This window comes from Saccopteryx leptura, chromosome 2 (assembly GCF_036850995.1).
Source record: "Saccopteryx leptura isolate mSacLep1 chromosome 2, mSacLep1_pri_phased_curated, whole genome shotgun sequence".
NCBI lineage: Eukaryota > Metazoa > Chordata > Mammalia > Chiroptera > Emballonuridae > Saccopteryx > Saccopteryx leptura.
The window spans coordinates 202522342-202535895 of record NC_089504.1 but is presented as its reverse complement, the minus strand read 5'-3'; the positions used below and the strand labels follow the sequence as shown (position 1 = coordinate 202535895).

Below are 13554 nucleotides of genomic sequence, written 5' to 3'. Positions count from 1 at the left end.
ACCTACCCAGGGCTTTCAGAAGCAGGATGCCACTCTCTGAAATTTGGATATTTGGATTTGTTAACTTTAGGAGTGACTGGTCACATTAGGAATCCTTTTTGTGCCAAGCTGCGTTTTGTCTGAGCTCGAATGACTGAGTTGAGTGTGAGAGAGACAAGTGTGTTTCTTGTGTTAATAGTGTGTGTTGCCTGTATCCTACCCTTTCTTATTATTCCTGAGTCATCTAGGATGGGACAACAGGAGTCTGTGCCGGGATCCCAGCTCGAGTGCCTGTTTAAGAATTTTTCTGATTTCCAGAAGAGGGCTCAGGGGTACGGAGGTTTGCAGCCAAGTCCAGGTTTCCTCCAGACCTTGAGCCAGCTGGAATGGCCTACATTTAATATAGGACAGCCCACAGAGGGCACTTTTGATCTTCCAATTTTGTTTGCTGTCAGAGTCATGGTCTATAGGACTCCCCACCCAGACCAATACCTGTATATGGATGTGTGGGTAGATACAGCCATTTTGTCTCCTTCTCTGGAAGGTACAACCATTTTGCCTCCTCCTCTGAGAGGAGCGCTGCTGGCACCAGATGCTGGCCCATGGGCACCTCCTCACCTCATCTATGTGCCTTTTTCCACTAGTGATTTATACAATCGGAAACATCATAATCCCCCATTTTCTGAGAAACCTCAGGGACTAATATCTCTCCCTGAGATCATTTTTAGGACCCATCAGCCCACATGGGATGATTGTCACCAGATTTTACAAACCCTCTTCACTTCTGAAGAAAGAGACAGAATAATAAGAGAAGCTGCTAAGATGGTATTAGGAGATGAAAGGGAAACTTGGGAAGGAAGAAGGGAAATAGAAGATGTTCTCCCATCTCAACCTCCTACCTAGGACCCTAATACCGCTGGAAGAAGGGACATGCTCCTCCAGTATCACCAGGCTCTGTTAAGGGGGCCCAAGGCATCAGCTAGAAAGCCAACCAACTTTAGTAAGGTTAGTGAAGATATTCAGGGAAGAGAGGAATCCCCAGCAGCCTTTCTAGAAAAACTCATGGAGGCTTATAGAGTATATACTCCTCTAGATCCTGAGGCAGAAGAGAACAGGAGACTAGTAAATATAGCCTTTGTGACTCAGGCTGCTTCAGATATTAGGAAAAAGCTTTAGAAGATTGAGGGGTTCGAGGGAGAAAATAGAAGCAAGCTATTAGAGATAGCCCAGAAGCTGTATGTCAATAGGGATAATCCAGAAGTTGGCAGGGTGAAGGAAGTTGCCAAAATTCTGATTGCTGCCCAGAAACCTCCTCCCAAAGGGAAAGGGGGATAGCAAAAGGGCCAAGGACGCCAAATAGCCAAAAATCAATGTGCCTATTGTAAGGAGAAAGGGCACTGGAAAAGAGAGTGTCCAAGGTTGAAGGCCAACAGCCAAGGGCCAAGACAGGGCCCAGAGGTCTTGCTCCAAACCTTAGACTGATGGGGCCAGGGCTTCATTCCCATCAGCTCCCAGTAGCCCATGGTGACCTTAACAGTTGAAGGAAAACCAATAGACTTCCTAGTCGACACGGGAGCCACCTACTCAGTCCTAAAGAAACCACAGGGCCAGATGCAGAAGGCAACTACTAAGATAATAGGGGAATGGGCAAAGCAGAAGTCTACCCATGGGCCACAGCAAGAATTACTGACTTAGGTCAAGGCACCATCACCCACTTTTTCCTAGTCATTTCAGACTGCCCTTACTCACTGCTTGGAAGGAACTTATTGCAGAAACTTCAGGCCATCATAACCTTCCAACAGGAGGAAAGCCCTATGGGGAACAAAGAGGCAGAGATCAGCATAGAAGTAACTGTCCCACTGTCTGAAGAACACTTACTTACCACCGTCCTAGAAGGTAAGAAGGCTGAGGAAGGGGTTCCAGATGCCCTGTGGGCTCGGGTACCTGAGGTTTAGGTGGAAACCAACCCCCCAGGTTTGGCTACTCACCAACCGCCTGTCTTGGTGCAACTGCTTAGCACTGCTAGACCAGTTAGGATCAGGCAGTTCCCGGTCCCAGCCCGAGCTAGACAGGGAATTGCCCGGCACTTGCAACGCCTGCTGGAGGCAGGCATCCTTTGAAGGTGCCAATCAGCCTGGAACACCCCGCTACTTCCTGTCCAGAAACCAGGGAGCCAAGACTATCATCCAGTCCAGGACTTGCGGGAGGTGAACGCACAGGTAGAGACTATTCATCCCACGGTGCCCAACCCATATACCTTATTGAGCTCATTGCCCCCAACCCATACTTACTATTCTGTCCTGGATTTGAAGGATGCCTTTTTTTGTATTCCCCTGGCACCTCAGAGCCAAGGGATCTTTGCTTTTGAATGGAATGACCCAGATAATGGACTGGTGGGGCAGTTCACTTGGACCAGACTACCACAATGGTTTAAGAATTCCCCCACCATTTTTAATGAAGCCCTCAGCAAAGATCTGCAGGCTTTCTGCTCCTCCCATCCATCGATCGTACTGTTCCAGTATGTAGATGACATCCTCATAGCTGCCAAGGATGAAGGAGAGTGTGAGGAAGCTACCTTGGACCTGCTACAAGATCTCGGGTGAATAGGGTATCAAGTCTCCACCAAGAAGGCCCAGATTGTGATGCAAACTGCAAGTTATTTAGGATATAACCTACAGGGAGGGCAAAGGACATTGTCCAGCCAGTGAATTCAGATGGTCTTGCAGATCCCCGAGCCTACTAACAAGAGACAGGTATGAGAATTCCTGGGTGCAGTAGGATACTGCCGACTGTAGATATTAGGCTTTGCGGAACTAGCTAAACCCCTGCATGAACTAACCAGAGGTAAGGAAGAGCAGTTCACATGGACAGATAAGGAGAAGCAAGCATTCCAAGCACTTAAAGAGGCCCTGGTGGCTGCCCCAGCTTTGGCCCTGCCAGATCTGGCCCAACCCTTTTAGCTATGTATAGCAGAAAAGGGAAGGGTAGCTTTAGGGGTACTGAGCCAGGAACTTGGGCCTTAGAAGAGGCCTGTTGCCTATCGGTCCAAGAAACTTGATCCTGTAGCCTCGGGATGGCCAACATGTCTGAGGGCACTTGCTGCCACCTCCATTCTAGTCAAGGAGGCTAGTAAATTGACTTTAGGGCAGGACATCAAAGTCATTAGGGAACACTATGTAGAGCAAGAACTGCGAGCACCTCCTGACAGGTGGCTATCTAATGTGTGGCTAACGCAGTATCAGGCTCAGCTGCTGAACCCTACATCTGTTCAGTTCCTCAAAACTGCGGCCCTGAACCCAGCAACCCTGTTGGCAATACCAGACTCCACTTTGGTCCACAGTTACAAACAAATCCTTGACACAGTAACTGGCTCCTGCCCGGACTTAAGGGATCAAGCATATGGGAAGGCAGACCTGACCCTCTTTACAGATGGGAGCAGTTTTATTAAGGATGGACAGCGACATGCAGGGGCAGCAGTGGCCATGAAAAATAAGGCCCTGTGGAAGAAAGCACTGCCTGCAGGAACATCTGCACAAAGGGCAGAGCTAATAGGACTAACCCTAGACTTACAGATAGCAGAGGGAAAAGTTGCCAACATCTATACTGACAGCAGGGGGGAAAGACATTAAAAATCACAATGAAATTCTTGCTCTCCTAAATGCCATTTGGCTACCTACCAAAGTTGCCATCATCCACTGCAAAGGACACCAGAGAGGGGACTTGCCTATTGTAAAGGGTAACAACCTAGCAGACTCAGATGCAAGAGAGGCAGCCACTGGGCCACGAGAAAGCCTTCTGCCATTGCTGCCTAAGCCAACGCTACCTCCAGATCCTAGATATTCCCCAGAAGAAGAGCAGGAAGAGATGCAGTTGAAAGGGAAGAAAAATCAGCAGGAATAATTAGAGCTTCCTGACTCCTGGCTCTATTTATCCCAGGGAATAGTAAGAGAAATAGTAGGAGATATTCATACTAGTACCCATCTAGGACAAAACAAGCTAGAACAACTTATCAGAAAGTATTATGTAGGGCCCAACATCAGGGATATTGTCCACTCCATTGTCTCGAAGTGCAGCATCTGTCCCAGAGTAAATGCACAGAATAAGAAGCTACCCCCCTTTGTGAGGTATTGGGGGAAAGCTCTGGGAGAACTGTAGGAAATAGATTTCACAGAGATGACCCCTGGGAAGTCAGGTTATAAGTATCTATTAGTATTATTAGACACCTTATCAGGATGGGTGGAAGCATTCCCCATGTGAGGAGAGGCTGCTTCCACAATTTGCAGTGTTATTAAGGGAAATCATACCTAGATATGGCATCCCCCTAGCCCTAGGATCAGACAATGGACCTGCATTCATATCCAGGATATCTCAAGAATTAGCCACTAAGTTAGGTATTAATTAGAAATTGCATTGCATTTATAGGCCCCAAAGTTCAGGACAGGTAGAAAGAAAGAATGAACTGGACTCTAAAGGAAACTATAATTAAGCTGAGAGGGGAGACCGGCAAAAACTGGGTTGAGCTCCTCCCTTTCATCCTTTTTAGAACCAGATGTACCTCCTATCTCAATAAATAGACCCCTTATAAAATCTTATTTGGGCAACCTGTGCCCCTTGTACCTCGATTGACCAGAGGGGAACTAGATATTTCTAATTATAATTTCCTCAAGTCCTTACAGGCCCTGGAACACATCAGAAGCAAGGTGCAGGCCCTCCAGAGATCAGCCCAATTGAATGCAAAACACAGCTCCCGACTACCAGAGCCACCAGAGCCTGGACAGTGGATGTGGATTCTCAACCACAGATGGGGCAACCTTGAGCCGTGGTGGAATAGACCATTCCAGGTGATCCTGAATACACCCGCAGCTATTAATGTAGCTAAAAAGCCCTACTAGATCCACCTCTCCACGTGAAGCCAGCCCAACCACCCAACAAAGGATCTTGGAGATAGCAAGTCAAGCAGACCCCTGGAGAGCCTCTAAAGCTCACCTTCTCCTCCACTTAGGAGTAATTACTTTTTATTGTTTACCCAGTAAGGGACTAGAGTTGCAAGAATAGGTTTTAATCAGGACAGCAAATGGCACAGTTATATCACAGAATAACACCTTAGGTAATAGGTGTAACTCCAATGTGAAAAATAGAGCTTTATAGTATACTCCACACTATGCTTGCCCCAAACCCCCTTCCAGATGGCGTCGCATATACGGGTCTCACTCAGATTATTTTTGTAAAAAGTAGAGTTGTGCGACCCTAGTCAGTGAATTTCAATAGAGTCCACCTAAATCAGGTAATATACCTCGAGAAGCAAATAGACTCCCTAGCCAAGGTAGCCCTTCAGAAAAGGAAGAGGGCTAGACCTCCTCCTCCTTGAGCAAGGAGGACTGTGTGCTACTTTAAGAGAAGAATGTTGTTTTTATGCTAATCACTCTAGAGTAATTAGAGAGAATATCAAGATACTTGCAAACAGATTAAAGAATAGGAACCTAGAAGAAGACACCCCTAGCTAGTATGCCTCTATGTTCAAGACTTCTCCTTGGTTAACTACCCTCATATCCACAATTGCTGAACCCCTCCTATTATTATTATTGGCTCTTACCTTTGGATCAATAATTCTTAATAAGCTCCTTGCATTCATGAAGGAGAGGGTAGATGTAGTAAAGTTAATGGTTCTGTCCCAACCTTACACCAGTCTCCCCACTGATGAAGAATCAAGGGTTTGATTTATGCCCAAAAGAGATGGGGGAATGTTAGATTCAGGGAGGCGTGCTGCGGCTGCCAAGAGTGTAACTATTGAAGGAACAGGGAGTGCTGATAGGGCCCCTGTGAGGCTGAGAACAAAGAAGGTCAGAGACACTTATCAGAAGTTTATGTTTGAAATTCACCACTAAGCTAAAACCAGCCCCTGTTGCTATGCCGGCCCCTGTTGCTATGCTGCATGCGACCTCCCTAGCGAATAGCTATCTGCTTCTGTAGAATGCTTGCTCACTTAGGATATATAAGGATCTGGCTGTAAGCTCCAGGCGCGGCTCCCGTTTGCAGCTCCTTGTGAGCACGGTGTCTTCGGACATCTTGGGAGTTTGCCCCTGCGCAGGTTAAACTGGCCAATAAAGTAACATCTAAACTCCTGAAAGTCTCCGATGTTTGTTCTCGTACCCGGTGGATGCAACATTTTATAGTATTTAGAAATTTTTGAATTTGTTGTTTGGATTGGGGAGAGGGGATTTTAGAATAGTTTGTATTTTTTGTTTTGATGACTTTTATTGTAGTTGATATTTTAGATAAGTTGTAGTTTTTATATATAGTTGAGTTTTTTAGTTGATATTTGATAGTTTAGGCAGCACAGGACAGTTAATAAATTTTTTGTGGCAGTTTTATAATTTTTAAATGTCTGGGCTGCTATTAAGATATTATTAATATATTGAAGGATTGTGATTATAGGGTGTTTTTTGTGAAAGTTTGGTAAGTCTTGGTAGTGTTTTATTAAGTAGAGTTGGGGAATTTTTAAATTTTTGTGGCAGTCGTGTTTATGTTTGTTTGTTTTTTTTGTTTTTGGGTTAATGTATTTAAAGGCAAAAGGGTTGATTTATTGGCATCAGTGGGATGGAGAAGGCGGCATTTTTCAGGGGGAGGACAATGTGTCACGTCTGTGGCTGTGCAAACTGTGTGCTTGCTCCAGCTAGAGCCAGTAGCAAACCTGGCTCGTGGTGAGCAGAAGGCTGTGGCCTCATGGAGGTGGCAAAATCTCCTGACGGACATCCTGCACTGCCCTGGTGTCTCTAATGAGGGCAGCTGGCTGACCAGAACAGCAGCATTTCCTCTCTCCTAACACTCCACCTGGTGAGAATGTTTTGAATGTAGTGACGCAGTGGAAGACAAACATGAAAAGGCAGGGTTTAAAAAGAATCAGGAGCGGATTTAATGGGGTTTGGTCTATAATTGGGGGGTTAGTATTAAGACATTAAGAGGAAATATAAGGGGAAATGTTTATAGTATATGTGAATTAGGTATTTTTGGTGTTATTAAATAGTATTTTTTAGGGTTTTTTAATTTATTATTTTTTATTTTATTTTTGGAGGTGTATGAATTTTGGTAAGGAAAGTTATTTAGAGAGTAGTTATTAGATAAAAATATATGTTTTGTTTTTGAAAAATTTTTAAGTAAGTTTTGGATTGTGGTTTTATGTGTAATTTTTATTGGAAATATTGGAGATATTAAGTTTGATGTTTTTTAAAATTTTTTATATTTTGGTTGGCTTTTATATTTATATAATAGGGAGGTTTAGGATTGAGATAAAGTTAATAGTTTTTAGTTTTGTTAGGGGAGGTATGGTTGAGGAAATTAAAAATAATTTGTAGGGCATTGAAGTTTTGTCACTGGTGTAGTGTTATTTTAGGGCAGGGGTCTCAAACTCAACTCAGCATGTGGGCCGCAGAGCAAGATCACAGCCATTCAGCGGGCCACACTAGGTCTACAAAAGGCAACTGTTATGCAACACTTTTCTCACTGCAGTTGAAAACAAAAAAAAAAAATCAGTACAAGCACAATCGTACATGCAGTTTACTCAGTGTCACAAAATGACACTGTGATGTGTAGTTCGCATCACAACTGCTGTTAACTAAGCTAATATCTAGCTAGGATGCTAGAGAAATGAAAAATACAAGTAGGTCCCTAGGCTTACTTAATTTTATCCAAAATATTTTGAACTTCGTGGATTAGTCTGTGGGCCGCACAAAATTGTTCGGCGGGCCGCATGCGGCCCGTGGGCCGCAAGTTTGAGACCCCTGTTTTAGGGGGTCTGGGTGCAGCAGTATAGAAGTGAAGGAGTCCTATATTTCGGGAATGCTGGGGGTTGTACTGGATGGTTTGGCCTCGGGCAGCAGCCATGGTGTGACTTCCCTAATGGGGTGCCGTGGGGGTAGTTTTTTAGAGTTAATGTTTTTAATGGGTTTTATGGGGTTATGAATTTGTAAGATAAATTTTTTTTGTATAGTGAATAGGATTTTGGGGTTATGTTTATTAGGAATATATTATTTGAGATTTTAAGTTTTTTTATAAGTTATTTGGAAAGTTTTTGGTTGTGTTATAGTTGGATTATAGTTATTTATGGTATAGTTTTGAATGGGGTTTTTGGGTGAATAATTGTTTTGAAGTTAAGGAGGGGATTTTTGTTTTTAGTAGATTTTTAATGATTCATAGTTTTATAACTTAATTTTTTGTAAAAACAGTTTTTGTTATAATTTGGGGGTTTTGATGAGGGGCATACGTAATAGGGGTATATTAGAGTTTGTTTTTTGGGGGGATAGAGTTATAGTTGTATTGTTATTTTGTAGTATGGAATTGAGTGTAGTTATGCTTTTTGTTTTTTTGTTTAGTTAAATAAGTTGTAGAGATTAAATTTAAATATTGGTGTTTTTGGAGTGGTTATTTGGCTGATTATTTTATTATTGGTGGTTTTTGTTGTCAGGTGTAGTTGAGTAGGGTAAGATGTTTGAGAGGTTTTTTTTGTAATAAGATTAAGTAAAATAACTATATTTGTTTGAATTGTAATTGAGCAGGGATTGTAGTTTTTATAAGAGTTTATTTCTGGTTGTTTTTGGAAGGCTTGGCTTTTATAATTTGGGAGCAATGTATTTAATGTTTTTTTTTTTAATGTTGATAGTAGTTGTTGGAGTGTTTAAGGTGATTAGAAAAGGACCGGTTTATTTGGTTTCGAGAGTATTTGGGTTTTATTTTTTATTTTTTGTTATATAAATTTTGGGGGTTTGTAATTGGCATTGAGTTTTTTTGGGGGGGTCAGGGTGGGTTTTTGTATTAGGCAATAGGTTTTTTATTTTTATTTTAAATTTGTAGGGATTAATGAGATTAGAATTAGAAATTTGGGTCATGTATTTATTTTCAAGTTTGGGGAGGAGTGGAGGTGGTTTTCCGAATATTATTTTAAATGGGGTTAAATTTTTTATATATTGGGTATATTGTGTTTGTAGGAGAGTAAAAGAAAGAAGATTTATTTAGTTTTTGTTAGTTTTTAATTTAAGTTTAGTTACAATATTTTAGGTGATTTATTTTGAATTTTGTGGCTTGTATATGTAGTGTAAAATTTATTTTTGTTGTTTTTGCTAAATTTTGAGTTTTGGTAGTTATAAATGTTGGGTTATTGTTAGATTTTATAGTAATAGGTAGGTTAAATTTAGGGATAATTTTAGATGAAAGTTTTTAGTAATTAAGTAGTTTTTGATTGAGTAGGGTGGGTTTTTATTTATTTGGAGAAAGTATTTATAGTTATTAGTACATATTTGTGTTTTTTGTGTCTCGGGGGCATTTTAGTAAAATTTATTTTTTTGTTGTTTATTAGGTTGTTGTTTTTTTAGTTAGTGTTTAGTTTTGGGGTTGTTTCTGGGCCTGGGTTGATTTTGGTATATGTTAGGCATTTTTTATTTATTTTTGGGTGACTTGGTGGAGTTTGGGAATATAGAAATTAGGTTTCAATAGTTTTATAAGTTTAGTTTTGCCAAGGTGGGTTCTGGTGTGTAAGTTTTGGATTGTTTTTGGTTAGTGTTTCAGGGATGAGTATTTGGGAATTTGGTAATACTTTTTAATCAGACATTTTTAGTGATTTTTAAAGAAATTTTAGAATTTTGTTTGTGTTTGAGTAAGTTGGAGGAGATTTTTTGGCTTGGTAGTATTGGGAGTATGTTGAGGGGTCTTACTGGTTTTGGGCCAGTATTTTTTGCTGTTATGTCAGCAAAGGCATTTTTTAGAGTGTTTGGAGTGGTTCTTTTTTGATGCCTTGGGCAATCAATGGATTATGGCTATTTTTTGGGTAATTATATTATTTTTAAGAGAGAAAGAATTTTGGGGGCATATTTAATAGTTTTTTATGTTAATAGTTTATTTCATAAATAGTTTTGTGAATATGAGTAGTGGCAAAGGCATATTTGTTGTTTGTGTAGATGTTGATTTGTTGTTTTTTTTTAGTTTGATGTAAGGCTTGGGTTAAGGTAGTTAGTTTAGCCTTTTGTGTAGATGTGTCTTGGTTAAGAGTTGTTGGAGTATTTTGTTTTATGTTATAACGGCGGTATTTGTTTTGGGGTTTTTTTGGATGAAGTTATTTTTATTTGTGTAGAGGGTAATTTTTGTTGTCAGTAGGGGCTGATTAGTCAGATTTTTATGGCTGCTGGGAACCGTGGTCAGCAGATTTACACAGTTGTGTGAAGGTGTTTTAGGGTTGTTATCCGGGAACAGCGTGGCTGGATTAAGGGCGGAGGTCTACAAGAATTAATGCGAGCAGAGTTAAGCAAAGTTATTTGGTATTGGGTGGTGCAGGCGCTGGATATTTACCAGTTAGGCGGGTTGTGAAGCAAACCTTCCATTGAGTGGGGAGCGATGATTGGGAGTTTTTGTTTGAAGGTGAGTTTTTCAGTGTTTTTAGTGAGGAGGGCAGTGGCAGCGATGGCCCGAAGGCATTTTGGCCATCCTGCTGCCATTGGGTTTAAGTTTTTAGACAGGTAAGAAATTGTTTTTTTTTAGGGTTTGAAGGTATTGGGTAAGACTTTTTTTTGTAATGTGTTGAGTATTATAGATATGTAATTGGAAAGGCTTAGTTAAGTTAAGGAGTGTTAGGGCGGGAGCCCAGATTAGAGTATTTTTAAGTTTTTGAAATGTGTTTTCTTGGGGGGCTTTATTAAATTTTTTTTTTTTTTTTTTTTTTTTTTTTTTTTTTAGTGTAAGTGTATAGCAGCTTGGGAATTTTTGTAAAGCTAAGTATTTATAATTTATAGTATTTAGGTATATTTGGATTTGTTGTTTGGATTGGGGTGAGAGGAATTTTAGAATAGTTTGTATTTTTTGTTTTGATAAGATTTTTTTGTAATTGATATTTTAGGTAAGTTGTAGTTTTTATATGTATAGTTGAGTTTTTTTTAGTTGATATTTGATACTTTAGGCAGCACAGGACAGTTAATAAAGTTTTTGTGGCAGTTTTATAATTTTTAAATGTCTGGGCTGCTATTAAGATATTAATATATTGAAGGGTTGTTATTTTGGGGTTGTTTTTTATGAAAGTTTTGTAAGTCTTTACTTAGTATTTTATTAGAATTGGGGATTTTTAAAATTTTTGTGGCAGTAGTGTATGGTTTTTTGTTTTTTTTTTAGGTTAATTTATTTAAAGGTAAAGAGGGGTGATTTATTGGCATCAGTGGGATGAAGAAGGTGGCATTTTTCAGGTTGAGGCAGTGTAGACTTTCCGGTCGGGTTGCAGTAAATTTAGTAGTGAGTAGGGGATTTTGGGACCATAGGATGGATGGTTTTTATTTATTTTCTGTAAGTTTTGAATTGGCCAGAAATCTTTTGTTTTTGGGTTTTGAATGGGCAGCAGCGGTGTGTTTTAGGGGGATTTGCACTGTATAAGAATTTTGTCTTTTTTAGCTGCCTGATATGAACAGCTATGTTTTGCTTGGCGTGCTGACTTCTTGGGTATTGCCGGATGTGAATCGGGGTTCTGTTTTTGATGATTTGGATTATGACAGGCAGCTGGTGGGCGGCTAGCCCAGGAAGGTTTGATTCTGTCCACACCTTGGGGGTGTCTTGTTGTTATTTCTGCAGGAAGGTAGTTTTTGGGGTTCTAGTGTCTGGTGGTTTTAGATGAGGAAGTATTTTTCATTTAAAGGGCAAGTTATTAGGATAGTGGTAAGGGGGTTTTGGAATTTATTTGAGGAATTTTTTAAAAATGAGATGTGGTTTTTAATTTGTGGAGCAAATCCCTTCCAATTAGAGCAGCGGTTCTCAACCTGTGGGTTGTGACCCCCAGGGGGGGGGGTCGAACGACCAAAACACAGGGTCGCCAAAAGCCATCAGATTTCCGCGGGGTCGCTACCCACAAGTTGAGAACCACTGAATTAGAGGGTAAGGATAGTTTGGCATGATAAGGAATGATTGAGTTATAGTTTTTGCCTTGAGGTTGTTTATGCGGGCCTGGGTTTAGGAGTAGGCTTTAATTTTTTTAGTGGTCCCCTGGATTAATGTCCGTTAAGATTAGAGCGGTTTTTTCTGTTTAAGACTGAAAATGTGGCTTGGGTATTAATTAAGAAATTTATGTTTTTGTTTTTGATTTTTAGGTTTTTTTAGTTTTTTGTTTTTGTTTTTTTTTACAGAGACAGAGACAGTCAGAGAGAAGGATAGACAGGGACAGAGAGACATGAATGGAGAGATGAGAAGCATCAATCATCAGTTTTTCGTTGCGACACCTTAGTTGTTCATTGATTGCTTTCTCATATATGCCTTGACCGCGGGCCTTCAGCAGACCGAGTAACCCATGCTCGAGCCAGCGATGGGTCCAAGCTGGTGAGCTTTTGTTTAAACCTGATGAGCCCACGCTCAAGCTGGCGACCTTGGGGTCTTGAATCTGGGTCCTCTGCATCCTAGTTCAATGCTCTATCCACTGCTCACTGCCTAGTCAGGTTGATTTTTAGTTTTATTATGGGTTTTGGGGGGCTGTTTATTGAGCCTTGATTGTTTTAGTGTTTTTTTAATTGGAAGGATTGTTTTAGATTGTTGTCATTTGGGGAATTTTTTTTTTTAATTTTTTTTTGCAAGTATTGGGTTTTTTTTAGTGGGGGTTTCGACATGGCTTGGCTGGCTGGCCGTTTTCGGGCAGTTTTATTTTTTGTGGCTTTTCTTATGTATAGTTTTTAGGATTTTAATAATTTTTTGTTCAATTTTGCAGGATTTTATGATTGTAGATTTTTTGAGTTATTTTTGTTAATTCGGTTAATAGTTTTATTTTTAAGTTTTTTAGTTTTTGTAATTTTTGTTTAATGTCTAGGACTGATTGGAGATGAAAGCAATATTAATTGCCCTTCTGTTTTTCTGGGTTTCCAGATTTATGGGTGTATAAATGCGGTAAGCCTCCTGGAGACATTTTAAGAATGTCGCTGGGGATTTTTTTTTTTGAGTGATTTTAGATATTTTAGATATATTGGTGAGTTTGTTAGTGGCTTGGTGTAAAATTTTTATTAGAGTTTGACGATATTGATTAAGAGCTTTCTTTTTTGCATTTTTTGAAGCCAGAAATGGGGAGGCAGTCAGACAGAATCCCGCATGCTCCCAACAGGGATCTACCTGGCACACCCACAGGGGGTGATGCTCTGCCCATCCGGGGAGTGCTCTGTTGCCTCCAGGGCCACTCTAGCGCCTGAGGCAGAGGCCACAGAGCCATCCTCAGTGCCCGGGCCAACTCTGCTCCAATGGAGCCTCGGCTGCGGAAGGGGAAGAGAGAGACAGAGAGGAAGGAGAGGGGGAGGGGTGGAGAAGCAGATGGGCGTTTCTCCTGTGTGCCCTGGCTGGGAATCGAACCCGGGACTCCTGCACGCCAGGCCGACGCTCTACCACTGAGCCAACCGGCCAGGGCTGAGAGCTTTTTTATTTGTAGTTTTGTTGGGATTTCAGTCGGGATGTGCAAGGGGAAACACCTCTTCAAGGCGGGCAGGATTGGTGGTAGATAAACTTGAAGGGATGGGATTAGGGCTAGTTTTTGATTTTGTGCTTTGATTTTTTTTTTTTTAGAGGGAAAGAGAGTTTGAA

The 13554-nt window shown here is 40.9% G+C and overlaps 1 pseudogene; it reads left to right on the top strand.

The window, feature by feature from the left end:
• Positions 1 to 10425: 10425 nt before the first annotated feature.
• The window catches only part of LOC136391771 (titin-like), a 93179-nt pseudogene continuing 90050 nt past the window's right edge, over positions 10426 to 13554 (top strand).